This window comes from Coregonus clupeaformis, unplaced genomic scaffold (genome assembly GCF_020615455.1).
Source record: "Coregonus clupeaformis isolate EN_2021a unplaced genomic scaffold, ASM2061545v1 scaf0014, whole genome shotgun sequence".
Lineage (NCBI taxonomy): Eukaryota > Metazoa > Chordata > Actinopteri > Salmoniformes > Salmonidae > Coregonus > Coregonus clupeaformis.
In genome coordinates, this window is record NW_025533469.1 from 1,009,013 (window position 1) to 1,024,749 (window position 15,737).

General features: G+C 43.2%; 1 long non-coding RNA gene across 2 annotated transcripts; it reads right to left on the minus strand.

Annotated features, from left to right (window-relative positions):
* Positions 1-253: 253 nt before the first annotated feature.
* On the minus strand, positions 254-12,558 carry LOC121556218. Of its 2 annotated transcripts, none has more exons than XR_005998119.2 (3): positions 12,501-12,558; positions 12,183-12,270; positions 254-292 (listed from the first exon to the last, which is right to left on the minus strand). It is a non-coding gene; the product is annotated as an uncharacterized LOC121556218 (long non-coding RNA). The 2 variants fall into 2 exon arrangements; XR_005998118.2 differs by lacking the exon at positions 254-292 and adding an exon at positions 10,587-10,606.
* Between the last annotated feature and the right edge of the window lie 3,179 nt (positions 12,559-15,737).

A 15,737-nucleotide genomic window follows, 5' to 3' on the forward strand; every position in this document is an offset into this window, starting at 1 on the left:
CACACACACACACAGTCAGCATATAACTTAGTCCAAGTGGTGGTCAGAATGTTTGTCTTAACTAGCCTGATAACTCCAACATGTCTGATATGAACATTGACATAAACCCTCTACATACTTGAGTTTCTCCAGTCTGCAGTGTGGATCCTCCAGTCCAGCAGAGAGCAGTCTGACTCCTGAGTCTCCTGGGTGATTGTAGCTCAGGTCCAGCTCTCTCAGGTGTGAGGGGTTTGACTTCAGAGCTGAGACCAGAGAAGCACAGCCTTCCTCTGTGACTAGACAGCCTGACAGCCTGCAAAGAGTCAAATCATATTAAAACCACACTGCTATTCTTTGCTGGTGGAAATATATTATTAAAAAATGTTCAGATACATCAGAGTCCTGAAACCTGCCATATCTATTCATATATGTATATATACACTACCAGTAAAACATTTGAACACACCAACTCATTCAAGTTTTTAAAATTATTTTTTAAACATTTTTTTACGTTGTAGAATAATAGTGAAGACATCAAAACTATGAAATAACACATATGGAATCATGTAGTAACAAAAAAAGTTTTAAATTAATCCAAATCTATTTTATATTTGAGATTCTTCAAATAGCCACCCTTTGCCTTGATGACAGCTTTGCACACTCTTGGCATTCTCTCAACCAGCTTCATGAGGTAGTCACCTGGAATGCATTTCAATTAACTGGTGGGCCTTCTTAAAAGTTAATTTGTGGAATTTATTTCCTTCTTAATGTGTTTGAGCCAATCAGTTGTGTTGTGACAAGGTACGGTTGGTATACAGAAGATAGTCCTATTTGGTAAAAGACCAAGTCCATATTATGGCAAGAACAGCTCAAATAGGCAAAGAGAAACGACAGTCCATCATAACTTTAAGACATGACGGCCAGTCAATACGGAACATTTCAAGAACTTCGAACATCTCTTCAAGTGCAGTCGCAAAAAACATCAAGCGCTATGATGAAACTGGGTCTCATGAGGACAGCCACAGGAATGGAAGACCCAGAGTTACCTCTGCTGCAGAGGATAAGTTCATTAGAGTTACCAGCCTCAGAAATTGCAGCCCAAATAAATGCATCACAAAGTTCAAGTCACAGACACATCTCAACATCAACTGTTCAGAGGAGACTGTGTGAATCAGGCCTTCATGGTCGAATTGCTGCAAAGAAATCACTACTAAAGGACACCAATAATAAGAAGAGACCTGCTTGGGCCGAGCAATGGACATTACACAGGTGGACATTTGTCCTTTGGTCTGGAGTCCAAATGGGCGATTTTTGGTTCCAACCGCCGTGTCTTTGTGAGAAGCAGTGTGGGTGAACGGATGATCTCGGCATGTGTAGTTCCCACCGTAAAGCATGGAGGAGGGGGTGTTATGGTGTGGGGGTGCTTTGCTGGTGACACTGTTTGTGATTTATTTAGAATTCAAGGCACACTTATCCAGCATGGCTACCACAGCATTCTGCAGTGATACGCCATCCCATCTGGTTTGGGCTTAGTGGGACTATCATTTGTCTTTCAACAGGACAACACACTTCCAGGCCAACACACCTCCAGGCTGTGTAAGGGCTATTTGACCAAGAAGGAGAGGGATTGAGTGCTGCATCAGATGACCTGGCCTCCACAATCCCCTGACCTCAACCCAATTGAGATGGTTTGGGATGAGTCGGACGGCAGAGGGAAGGAAAAGCAGCCAACAAGTGCTCAGCATATGTGGGAACTCCTTCAAGACTGTTGGAAAAGCATTCCAGGTGAAGCTGGTTGAGAGAATGCCAAGAGTGTGCAAAGCTGTCATCAAGGCACAGGGTGGCTAATTCTATATTTTATTTGTTTAACACTTTTTTGGTTACTACATGATTCCATATGTGTTATTTCATAGTTTTAATGTCTTCACTATTATTTTACAATGTAGAAAAAAGTAAAAATAAAGAAAAAGCCCTTGACTGGAGTAGGTGTGTCCAAACTTTTGACTGGTACTGTATATAAATTAATGAATGTATCATTATTAACAGTAGATAACATGTTTCTAAATTAATCATTGTGTGTCCAGTGGGGACACACACACACACACACACAGACACACACACACACGCTGGACACCAGTGGGGGGGTGTCCAGCGTGTGTGTGTGTGTCCAGTATGTGTGTGTGTGTGTCCAGTATGTGTGTGTCCAGTGTGTGTGTGTGTGTGTGTGTCCAGTGTGTGTGTGTGTCCATTGTGTTTTTGTGTGTGTGTACCCAGTATGTGTGTGTGTGTGTCCAGTGTGTGTGTGGGTGTGTGTGTGTGTGTCCAGTGTGTTTGTGTGTGTGTGTGTCCAGTGTGTGTGTGTGTGTGTGTGTCCAGAGTGTGTCCAGTGTGTGTGGTCATTGAGTCATACAGGAATACTGACCTCAGAGACTCCAGTTTACAGTGGGGATTCCCCAGGACAGCAGAGAGCAGCTTCACTCCTGAATCCTTCAGGTCATTGTTACTCAGATCCAGCTCTCTCAGGTGTGAGGGGTTTGACTTCAGAGCTGAGACCAGAGAAGCACAACCTTCCTCTGTGACTCCACAGCCTGACAGTCTGCAAAGAGATCATCATGATGTCACAAACACACTGTTAATTTAACACCAGTAGTGTAGAAGGACAATGGCAGATGCATTTGGTTTATTCTCTTAAAAAACATATCGATTCATCTCCCGTCTCCTAGAATTGTATAGTCATATTGTTATACTAATATGAACATCAATGCATTGATTCAGTAAGTTTTTCAATGTAATATTATATATTATATACATATTATAATACATATATTTCTCTAAACTGAATATTTCTTCCTGATGATTAGTACTTAAATGTCATTTTATGTACTCACAGAGCAGCTCTGGAGGGCTTTGACCACTGGCAGCAGCCTCAGAAGACCTTCCTCTGATCTGGAGTATTTCTTCAGGTCAAACACATCCAGCTCCTTTTCTGAAGTCAGCAACACAAAGACCAGAGCTGACCACTGTGCAGGTGACAGTTCTTCTTCTGAGAGACTTCCTGATCTCAGGTAGATTTGGATCTCCTCCACTAGAGAATGGTCATTCAGTTCATTCAGACAGTGGAACAGATTGATGCACCTCTCTCTGGAGAGGGATTCCTCCTGATCTTCTTCTTGATGTACTTGACTGTTTCTTCATGGCTCTGTGAGCTGCTTCTTGTCTTTGTCAGTAGACCTCGTAAGTGCTTCTGATTGGACTCCAGTGAGAGGCCCAGAAGGAAGCGGAGGAAAAGGTCCAGGTTTCCCGTCTCACTTTGTAAGGCTTTATCCACAGCACTCTTGTAGACAGTAACTTTACGCTTGTGTCTGATCCTCACAGAAAAGTTCCTGGACGTTGATTGAGGTTTGGCCATTAGATTCTCATTGTTGTTGATGAATGAGAGGAACACATATACAGCAGCCAGAAACTCCTGAATGCTCAGATGCACGAAGCAGTACACCTTGTCCTGGTACAGCCCACATTCCTCTTTAAAGAGCTGTGTGCACAATCCTGAGTACACTGATGCTTCATTGACATCAATGCCAGCCTTTTTCAGGTCTTCTTCATAGAAAATCAGATTGCCGTCAACAAGCTGTTGAAAAGCCAGTTTTCCCAGTGACAGAATGCTCTCTTTATTCCAGTGTGGACCTGTCTCTTCTTTCCCAAGATACTTTTCATTCTTCTGTTTGGTATGAAACTCCACAAGGTGTGTGTACATCTCAGTCAGAGTCTTGGGCATCTCTCTTCTCTCCTATGTTTCAGCATGTGTTCAAGGACTATTGCAGAAATCCAACAGAAGACTGGAATGTGGCACATGATGTGGAGGCTCCTTGATGTCTTTATGTGTGAGATGATTCTGCTGGCCAGGTCCTGATCACTGAATCTCTTCCTGAAGTACTCCTCCTTCTGTGGGTCATTGAACCCTCGTACCTCTGTCACCTGGTCAACACACACTGAAGGGATCTTATTGGCTGCTGCAGGTCGGGTAGTTATCCAGAGGAGAACAGAGGAAAGCAGATTTCCCTTGATGAGATTTGTCAGCAGAACATCCACTGAGGTTGACTCTGTGACGTCACAACAGATCTTGTTCTTCTGGAAGTCTAGGGGCAGTCGGCACTCATCCAGACCATCAAAGATGAACAGAACTTTGTACTTGTCGTAGTTGGAGATTGTTGATTCTTTGGTTTCCATTGAGAAGTGATTGAGAAGTTCAATGAAAGTGTGTTTTTCCTTTTTCATCAAATTCAGCTCCCGAAAAGGGAATGAAAATACAAATTGGACATCCTGATTTGCAATTCCTTCAGCCCAGTCCAGAATGAACTTCTGCACAGAGACTGTTTTTCCAATGCCAGCGACTCCCTTTGTCAGCACAGTTCTGATAAGTTTGTCTTGTCCAGTTAAGGGTCTGAAGATGTCGTTACATTTGATTGCAGTCTCTGGTCTTGCTTGTTTCCTGGTTGTTGTCTCAATCTGTCTCAGCTCATGTTCATTATTGACCTCTCCTGTTCCACCCTCTGTGATGTAGAGCTCTGTGTAGATCTTATTGAGAAGTGTTGGGTTTCCTTGTTCAGCGATCCCCTCAAATACACATTGAAACTTCTTCTTTAGATTAGATTTGAGTTCACGTTGAAGAATCACAGCACGCTCATCTGAATCTAGAAACAACACAGAGGATATTAATATTACATCTGTTTTAATGCCTACAGTATTGTAAGACTGTCTTATAAAGTTTAAATTATAATCATTTATTCTCTTGTCTGTATAAATGTGTAAATGTTTTCATAATGCATTACACACTGGTGTGACTGATTTATATCATTATTGGTATTATTGATGGCATTAATAATGTTGTCTCTCTCTCTCCTCTGTCTCTCCTCTTCTCTCTGTCTAAATTAATCACCACAACACATCCCTGCTGCTACTTGATGAGGTCACTAGGTGTTGTGTTAAGGCTGCTACAATATCATTGAGATACACAGCTACTTTAGCTGTACTTTAGCTACAGCTTTTAAATGTTCTAAAACAGCATTCAACATGAGGCAGACAGCTCTTACTTTTCTCCAGTGTGTCAGCAAGCTCCTTCTGGTTCATTTTCCCTCAGGACGTGCAGTGTGATCTTCAGAGCCCCCTCTCTGGCACTGCTCTCCTGCTTCTCATCTTCAGCATCCACCACTTCCTTATCCTGCTTCTGACTCTCAAAGCCTTCTGGGAGTTCTGGACTTAGAATCCTCTTGAACATCTTCAGCTCGTTCTTCACAAATGTCATAATATTCTCTTCAAGCAACTGAAATAAATCAAGTCAATAAGTTAAGCAAGAGACTAAATGCTTTCTCATTAACACATTAATGAATGATTGACAGATCAACTTTACTTGACCACATACACTGAATATGGAGGCCAGGTCTGTTTGATGACTCTGGGAAGACTGACCACTGAGAATCTCTGACTCTGATCTCTCCTGTTGGTTTCTGTGGACAAAACATGAGATTACATCTCCTCATCCAGGAGTGCACACACACACACACACACACACACAAAACACACACACACACACACACACACACACACACACACACACACACACACACACACACACACACACACACACACACACACACACACACACACACACACACACACACACACACACACACACACACACACACACACACACACACACACACACACACACAGGGGAGGGAATGTTGTGTTTGTTTAATATTGTTTCAGGACTATGAAAATGGAAAAAAAGTATTAGCCTATGGATTATGATAACAACAAAAATAAATGGTAAAATGGAGAGGAGAAATGACTAGAGACAGTGTTGTTTAACTCACTGACATTGACCCATGAGTTCTTCTTACCTTTGTTCACTAGAAAAGTCTCCCTCTCTAAACTCTATAGGTTGTTCCATAGACTTGTCACTCTTCATGGACACACAGCTGGGTACAGGGGAGGCTGGTCTCTCCTGCTTGATTGGGCTTCAACACAACAGAGACAAACATTACGTCTCTCATCTACTCTGAACTCAGATGGGGAAACATAAGAAGAGTTTCATTCCAAAACGCTATATATCCATTTTCAGAAATGTTCGTAAATTAGCTTCTATTGTTTAAAGAAATTATCAAATAAATGGTTGTGTTTTTTCACTAGCTAATCATGGCAAGGTGTTGTTCAATGACAGGCATGTGTTTGATTAAAATCAATCACTTAATGGCTTCATTTCAGAGAGACAAATGTTTTTTTTGCAAAATGCTATATATCTGCCTCACTCTCAGAGAAATAAGTAGCACTGCTAGGTTTTACAGGGTTGAATGTAACAAATAACTACATTTTTAATAAAGAACTGTACAAATGATACACTTGTGACATCAATATTTAAATATTATAAATAATAATTCAATACAGTAATGTGAGATCTGTATGTAAAACATTTACATTTGATATTTTAGTCATTTAGCAGATGTTTTTGTCCAGGGCCTGGTATCCCAAAAGCATCTTAAGGCTAAGTTCATCATTAGAATCTTCGTGGGAGCATTGTTAAATCTCTGAGCTGTTTCCCAAAACCATCATTATTAACGTTGCACTTGAAAACGCTCATATTCTAACACCTGCCTCAGACCACTGTAGAACAGCCAAGTGCGTCGTTAGATGCTTTTTTGCCCTCCCACGTCACTTTATACACAGAAGATCTCCGCTAAACATAGAATCACATGGTTTATCTGTCTCTTTGTGACCACAGATAAATTCAGAACAAAGTTGAATACAAATACAAAGTTGCCAATGTCTTTGCAATTGATTCAAACAAGGGACGTATAACAATTTGCTTCAAATGAAAACCGAGATGACTGCATTACAATATAAACAGTAGGCTATAGGCCTATTTCAATCATATTGGAATATATTCCATGTTCAATATATTTAGTTTTATTTTGCTACTTGTAGGCTACTGTCTGTAATTTGTCTCAATATATTTCATGATGTTTAGCCTAACATGTGAACCATGATGTGCCGAATCTGTGATTTAGTCCATTTTTATTGGGTAAGCACTAGAATAAACTACCTCAATATTTGCAGCTGTAGGTAGTAATATTTTTCTAGAAGCTGATCCGTGGTCAGTATTGTGAAATAATTATAATGTTAAGGAATGATTTTAATGGACAAAACTGATCCGAGAGCAGCGGTCCCTTTCTTTCGATCCTATCAGTATCGATACATGCTCCACCGGACGTGACTGATCCAGTTTCTACTGGTCTGCCTGCAGATATGGAACTCTGACCTGTTCACCGGACGTGTGACCTTGTCCCGAACCTGCTGTTTTGACCCTCTCTCTCTCTCCCTCTCCTTCTCTCTCTCTACCACACCTGCTGTCTCGACATCTGAATGCTCGGCTATGAAAAGCCAAATGACATTTACTCCTGAGGTGCTTACGTGTTGCACCCTCTATAACCACAGTGATTATTATTTGACCCTGCTAGTCATCTATGAACATTTGAAAATCTTGAAGAACGATCTGAACTTAATGGCCATATCCTCTTCTAATCTCCTCCCAGCACAGCCAGAAGAGGACTGGCCACCCCTCAGAGCCTGGTTCCTCTCTAGGTTTCTTCCTAGGTTCCTGCCTTTCTAGGGAGTGTTTCCTAGCCACCGTGCTTCTACATCTGCATTGCTTGCTCTTTGGGGTTTTAGACTGGGTTTCTATATAAGCACTTGGTGACAACTGCTGATGTAGAAAATGTCTTCTGGGAATACATATGAAGCAAACCAGGCCAGGGTTTGGGGTTTGAGAAGTCAATGAGAGGTAAAAATGACTTCCTTAGTTGTTCATTTTGAAAATGTTCTGTCTTAAGTAGTTTAACAAACTGACACATTTTCATGTTAGTCAAAAACAACTTTATATCGAAGGAGTGCCTTTGAGTTGACGGCCTGCACATGTGCAGTTCGGCACAAGACGACCATTAGACCCAATGATGTATTTCTGCGCATGAGCTTCAAATCAAATCAAATTGTATTTCCCAACAATGCAGAGTTAAAAAGTAACAAAAATTCGCTAAATAAAAAAAGGAAATAGTAACATAATAAAATAACAATAATGAGGCTATAAGGAGTACCAGTACTGAGTCAATGTGCAGGGTACCAGGAAGTTGAGGTAATAACTAGACTATATACAAGGAGTACCAGTACTGAGTCAATGTGCAGGGGTACCTGGAAGTTGAGGTAATAACTAGACTATATACAAGGAGTACCAGTACTGAGTCAATGTGCAGGGGTACCAGGAAGTTGAGGTAATAACTAGACTATATATAAGGAGTACCAGTACTGAGTCAATGTGCAGGGGTACCAGGAAGTTGAGGTAATAACTAGACTATATACAAGGAGTACCAGTACTGAGTCAATGTGCAGGGGTACCAGGTAGTTGAGGTAATAACTAGACTATATACAAGGAGTACCAGTACTGAGTCAATGTGCAGGGGTACCAGGTAGTGGAGGTAATAACTAGACTATATAAAAGGAGTACCAGTACTGCGTCAATGTGCAGGGTACCAGGTAGTTGAGGTAATAACTAGACTATATACAAGGAGTACCAGTACTGAGTCAACGTGCACGGGTACCAGGTAGTTGAGGTAATTGAGGTAATATGTACATGTAGGTAGGGTTAAAAGTGACTAGGCAATCAGGATAGAGATTACATCTCCTCATTCAGGGAGTGCACACAAACACACACACACACACACACACACACACACACACACACACACACACAGGGAATGTTGTGTTTGTTTGATAATGTTTCAGGACTATGAAAATGGAAAAAAGGATTAGCCTATGGATTATGAAAACAACAAAAATAAATGGGAAAATGGGAGAGGAGAAATGACTAGAGACAGTGTTGTTTAACTCACTGACCATGACCCATGAGTTCTTCTTACCTTTGTTCAGTAGAAAAGTCTCCCTCTCTAAACTCTATAAAACGACCCATAGACTTGTCACTCTTCATGGACACACAGCTGGGTACAGGGGAGGCTGGTCTCTCCTGCTTGATTGGGCTTCAACACAACAGAGACAAACATTACATCTCTCATCTACTCTGAGCTCAGATGGCGAAACAAGAGTTCCAACAATCATTCCAAAACGCTATATATCCATTTTCAGAAATGTTGGTCAATTAGCTTTTATTGTTTAAAGAAATTATTAAACCACTACAAGGCTTTATAAAGGCGACTAAAGTGTGTATTTTCCACTTTAAAATGTCAGACTTGATTTTCCCTGATGAAAGATGTATGAACCCCTAAAGAAAATATCCCTTAATTATAATCCACCTAAAAATGCACATTTGCTATTGCTGCAGGATTATGTTTCTGTTGTGAGAAACTGGGTCAAATTAAGATATGGCATCTGTAAATGCATTCATCTTAAGGTAGCTAGGTGAGACAACCACGTATCACAGTCAAATATACAGGATACGAACATTACATTCCAGCTAAACAATGGTTTTAAATCACATCTCAAATCTATAATAGTTATATTGAAGGTACCCATTAGTAATCATTTCTGATGAAAAATCACAAATGTGATTTTCTTTTCTCCTATATAGCATTTTCGAATATAAATTCTTAAACAATATTTTCAGCTCACCTCTTAGTTTTGGTGTCATGTTCCCCAGAGATACTCATTTTAGAGGCAGGGCCCCCCTCCTCTCTCTCCCCAGAGAGACTCATTTTAGAGGCAGGGCCCCCCTCCTCTCTCTCCCCAGAGAGACTCATTTTAGAGGCAGGGACCCCTTCCTCTCTCTCCCCAGAGAGACTCATTTTAGAGCACTGACCCCTAAACAGAGATGCAGCATGTTGGTTGTGGTGAACACAGTGACAACTCATTCTAGAAGTCCATTGTTCTCTTTTATTCATGATCTCTTAGAAATAAAACATTTACTAACAGACACATCCAAACAGTCAGGTGATTTAATGCAATTACTTTTCTAGCCCAATGACTAATCAAAACCCATCAACAAGGCCTGAAAACTAGGCCAAAACATAGACCCTGATAGGCCTACATCTTATTTCAGATAGCCTCCAGTAGTCTGGGCAAGATGTAAGCTGAATGATTTAGCAGCTTGCTTAGTTCAAATTGACAGATTATTTTATTTAACATGAACAGCAAGACGATGTTGAGGTAGGAAGTGCTTCTGTTGCCCAGTAGCCTGCTGGAATAGGCTACTGAGAATGGGGTCGTAATTTCAATCAATGAATGAAATATTAATAATATGGATATGAACTGAATAGGTCCATGCTTGTCAACAACAGCCAGGTTATTTCTTTACCTGTAGCCTAATCTGGCTGACTGTTACCTTCAATCTAATGCATTCTAACATCTGATCAGCAATTGCAATAGAACTGTGACCATGGTGACACTTGATAACTTCCAATTGAATTAACTTAACACGGCCATTAATAATTGCATAATAACACAAGGCTACAACAACAATAAACTGACGTTATAGGCTTAGATTATTATTCAGAAATACTTAGAAATACTCACTTTATTTTTTAGTTCTCTCCATATAGTGTTTTCTGCTGTCGTCTCAAAATGGATCCTGTACAAAAGAACAACTTTACTTTCTGTTTCAGCTCAACCATCTCCCCATCCTGATAATAAAGTGTTTTATTGGTATCTTCCACTAGATGGCAGTAAACACCTGCTGTAACTAGACTTTACAACAGTAAGTGTTATGTTTCTTGGTCCTGGTGACTCCTGGGAAGTGTCTCAGAGGAGGTGCTGACCTAGGATCAGGTCCCCCTGTCCATGTAATCTTATTCATTATGATTGTTTTGTCTCATGTCTCTTTATATTCATATACCCTGGTGACCATGTAGCTGTATTGAAATCACCTTGTTTTATAACCTTCTTTGTTGCTCAGTGGTACTTCAATTGGCCGGACCATGCCCAATTCTTTCACACGGTAATGCTCCAGCATCCACTCAGAGCTTATGCATCTAATGCATTCCTCAAATACTGCAGAGTTGTTAAGCAAGTCCCTGAGATTGGGGCTTAAAACCTCTGTGGTTTTGGTAAATGTGTGACCGACAGGCGCTAAAACATCTATTTGTTTTCCCACACCCATTAATTCCACAGGTAATTAGAAAATGTGGTTCATGCTGGTGATAGAGGCCAATATGTGTGAGTCGTCTGGACACAAAGACAGTATGCTCGTTGCAAAGTGAATAGAGTTGGCATTCTTCAGAAAGATTGTGAACCTTGGAATGATGGAATGAAATCATGGAGATCATTGGTACTCAGCCACTTGCAGACATCATCAAGGGACCAGTCTTCCACAGCCACACTCAAATAAAAGTTGACACATAGCGCAAAAGTGAAATGTATTAGTGATGAGGCTAAAACAAAACCTATCCCACTCTTTCCAGACAACCACCTTTCCTCCTAATTTGTATTCATGGTTGTTCCATAAAGAAGCAGAGCTTGTCAGGAATGGTGAAGATGTCTGTCTCTTATTTATCTGATGCCATATTTCTTAGTGTGGGACATTATGGGATTCTGCAGTCCCACATTTAAGTGTTGACTCAGATAATATGATGCTCCAAATGGGGCATTAAGTTCTTCTTCCATGTCAACCCAAATTGGCCTATTAAGAGTTCTCAATAAAGACAGCCTATCTGGGCAGTTATAAAGGCTTCTTGCTATAATTACATGTTAGGGAGCGTTAATCCTCCCTTCTAAGTCTTTACCTGTAATCTAGCTTGGTTCATCCTCACCCTTTTAATAGTCCAAATGAATCATTTTGTCTATGGTGTTAAAGGTGTAGGCAGGTATGGACAGTGGAAACATGCTGATGATGTAATTCAGTTTAGGAGCTTTAACCATCTTTATAACATGTGGCCTACCCCACAATGATATTTATAGCTTGTCCCAGTTCTTCAACTGGAGTTGAATTTTGTTCAAACACTGTATTGATTGATTGATTGACTGCAAATATATTCATTCACCATTCAGTTAGTGTTGGAAAAGATGAAGGAATTACATAAAACACACAATAATCAAACTGTATTGATTGATTGATTCACTATTCAGTTAGTATTGGATTGACAAAGGAGTAACACAGAACACACTACAATCAAACTTCAAATACATCCAAATACTTTATAGAGGCTAACCTGTTAGTAGATCCATAGTGAGCTTTAAACATTGTCTTGCTTTGGTCTGAAATACAGAGGACAGAACAATCCGCCCCAATACGCCAACCTGAAAGACATCAATTAGACACCAACACAACATAAACAACATGAGTATTCAATATCAAATGCATCTAACTAATCTGATCTGCTTTATGTATTCTTCTTTTGTCAAGTCGAACATAATCTACATTGGGTCATCTGTGTGTGTGTGTGTCTGTGTGTGTGTGTGTGTGTGTGTGTGTGTGTGTGTGTGTGTGTGTGTGTGTGTGTGTGTGTGTGTGTGTGTGTGTGTCTTACCTGTTCGTGGCGGTTGATACATTTCTCTATCAGAGCTCACAGCTTCCAAAACTCTCCACCACTTAACTGGACAGGGGCAGGATAAGCCAGGTACTAAAGGGAGGAGGATGGAAGGAGATGGTGAGAAAGTATATCATGGGTTTAAATGACTAAAAAAAACACTAAAAAGGCTATGTATTCTCCCAAGGTCAATACTTCAAAAAATAATGAATCGTAAAATGTTTGTCCTCTGTAGTTGCGTGTCTTTCTTTTTTTTGCTGAAATCCATACCTTTTCATTAAACGTTAATGAAATTCAACCACCGACTTTTTGCTCCTTTTTTTTGCAACTGTGTCATTTGAATATCCAATGACTTAGACCAAGGGCTCCAAATACTCGTTGTCCAATCAAATCACACAATCTACAGATGGGCTGTCAACCAATCAACATTTTGCAGATCATTACAGGCATCAGTAAACACAAAATTGGGCGCATAACTTTATTGACTTGGCACATTTTAAGTCCAGAGATACTGAGAAATAACAACCAGGAAAGATAAATCATAGAAAGATATGTTTATTTTACATATTACAATAATTGTATAGCCTAGGTGTCACGGTTCAGACAGACGACAAGAGGACCACAATTGCGTCACACCAGAAAGTTTATTTAAACTTAAGGGGAAAGGGATGTAGGGAGTGAGTGAGGGCTCCAGGGGTTATCCCGTCCGATGTGCTGGGTCTGTGCCTCCCCCAGTGGCAGCGTGCGTCCGATGGCGCGGTGGTTGGTGGTCCAGAAGTCCTGGGGGGAGGTAAACACAGACACAACGGGCGGATGAAAACAGGCAGAAGTACAGTTCAAGGGAAATCCAAATACGTTGTAGCAAGGCAGAAGGCTGGTCAGAGTTACCGGGGCGAAGAGTAGTCAGGAGTCGTAATGGCAGAAGCAGGTCTGGATCTCCTGAGGCAGAAGAGTATCCAGGAATCAGGCAGGTCCGGGGTCACAAAACAGGGGTGAGCCAGAAGCGCGAGCACACAGGTTCCGGGTGTGAGCTTTGCAGACGATCTGACAAAGGAGAGCTGAAAGACAGGGCTATAAATACTGGGAGAGGTTAGTGGGTAATGCAGCGCAGCTGGCAGAGTAATTAGAGCCGAGCAGAGCAGGGACAGGTGGAGCTAGTTAGGCTGAGTAGAGAGAGAGTGGTGAGCAGAGTGGAAACAAATTAAGGTGGTAACCCGGTGGAGTGAGAGGGCTCATGACAGAACCCCCCAAGGGACGGCCCCAGAAGTCCCAAGAGCAACACCACGCCGGGGCGGGAGAGGGAGCCGGAGGAGGGCTAGAACTCCTCCGAACGGTCCAGCGAACGTCCTCATCCTCGGAGGGAAGCCGGAGGGCCGTGGTCGGGAGATGGGACAGGTCCCGAGACAGGATCAGGCACAGGACAGGAAGCCGAGCGGGCAGGACGGTTAGGGATCCCTCTGGGGCGGCCCCTACGGATTGCAGGTTGATCAGGATGCCGTTGGTGGAAAGCGGTGATGAGAGTCCTATCCACAATCCGACTAGCTGGCACCCAGGTCCTTTCCTCAGGTCCATAGCCCTCCCAGTCAATGAGGTACTGGAGACCCCTACCCTTCCGTCTGGACCGAAGCAGGCGGCGGACGGTGTAAACCAGACCACCATCGGCTGAGCCGTGGAGGAGGAGGACAAGGCGCAGCAGGGACCAGCGGACTCTCATGGATGGGCTTAATCTTAGACACATGGAAAGTGGGGTGCACCCTCAGGGGAATTAGGCAGTTGGAGCCGGACAGCAGTTGGGCTAATCACTCTTATGATAGGGAATGGGCCAATGAACCGAGGTGCCAGCTTCTGCGACTCCACCCTGAGTGGCAGGTTCTTCGATGACAACCACACCCTTTGACCAACATGGTAGGTGGGAGCAGGAATTCTCCGACGGTTGGCCCCGGTAGTGTAGCTGGCAACGGATCTGAGGAGTGTGGCTCTAGCTTTGTTAAACCCCTCTCTGAGACCATGGTAGCATTCTGGGACATTGGAGAGGTCAGGAGCGGAGTTAGTAGGTACTGGCCGAGGGGGTAGTGCGGCAGCAAGCAGGCAGGTTCGGTGGCAGTCCTCTCCCCACTCCCTGATCACCCCGGTCACCCAGTCGAGCTGAGGTTGTGCAGGCGGAGCCATGGGTAACCCAGGATGAGGGGTTGGCCTGGAGAGGGGAGCAGGTGAAACTGGATAGTTTCTTGATGGTTTCCCGGACAGACCCATCGAGACCGGGGCCGTGACATGAGTGACCGATCCGAGTAAGTGTCCGTCCAGTGCCCGGGCAGGAATAGGAGGTGTCAAACGGAGGTTCTCCAGTCCCAGTTGGCGTGCCAGCTTGATGTCCATTATGTTGGCTTGGGCGCCAGAATCCACCAGAGCAGCCAGGGTGTGAGTTGAGTCAGAGAGGCGGAGGTGAACTTGCAGCAGGGGTTTGCGGTCGGAGGACTGGATGGTCATTGAACTCAACCGGACTCCCCGCTATGCCCGGTGAGCTTCGGCCCTTCAAAGGGCAGGTTACCACCACGATGTCCATCACCTCCCACAATAGAGGCAGAGGTTTGAGGTGAAGCGTCGCTGGCGCTCTGCAGGAGTGAGAGAGGCTCGCCCAATCTCCAAGGCTCAGACTGATCAAGCTGACCTGGGTGAGTGGCAGTAGATGACAGGAACCCAGTCGGATCTCTCCGAATGCCGGTAGTAGGTGGACCTTGGCGCCCCCTCTCACGGCCGACGGGTCTGTATCCTTCTGTCGATCCTGACAGTCAGTGCGATGGCTTCATCAAGAGTGGAAGGCAGTTCCTGGGAGACCAACTCGTCCTTGATATAGTCAGCCAAACTATGGAAGAACGCGTCCACCAACGATGGTGTGTTCCAAGAACTCGTCTAGCCAGGGTTCGAAGTCGATGGAATGGTCTGCGACTGTACGTCTGCCTTGTCGAATACTGAACAGTTCCACGAGACGCCTCTGCGGTTGGTGAATCCAGGTCAAACACCTTCAGCATCTCCTCAGCAAACAGGTCGAAGGTTCCACATGCGGGGGTTTGACGTTCGAACTCTGCTGTTCCCCAGAGTCGAGCTCGGCCCGTCAGGTGAGTGATGGCATACCCAACTTTAGCCCCCTCCGTGGCGAAGGTCCTTGGCTGCAAGGAGAACTGAAGTCGGCAGCTAGTCAGGAATGGCCGGACCTGGGTTGAATCGCCGTTGAACCGC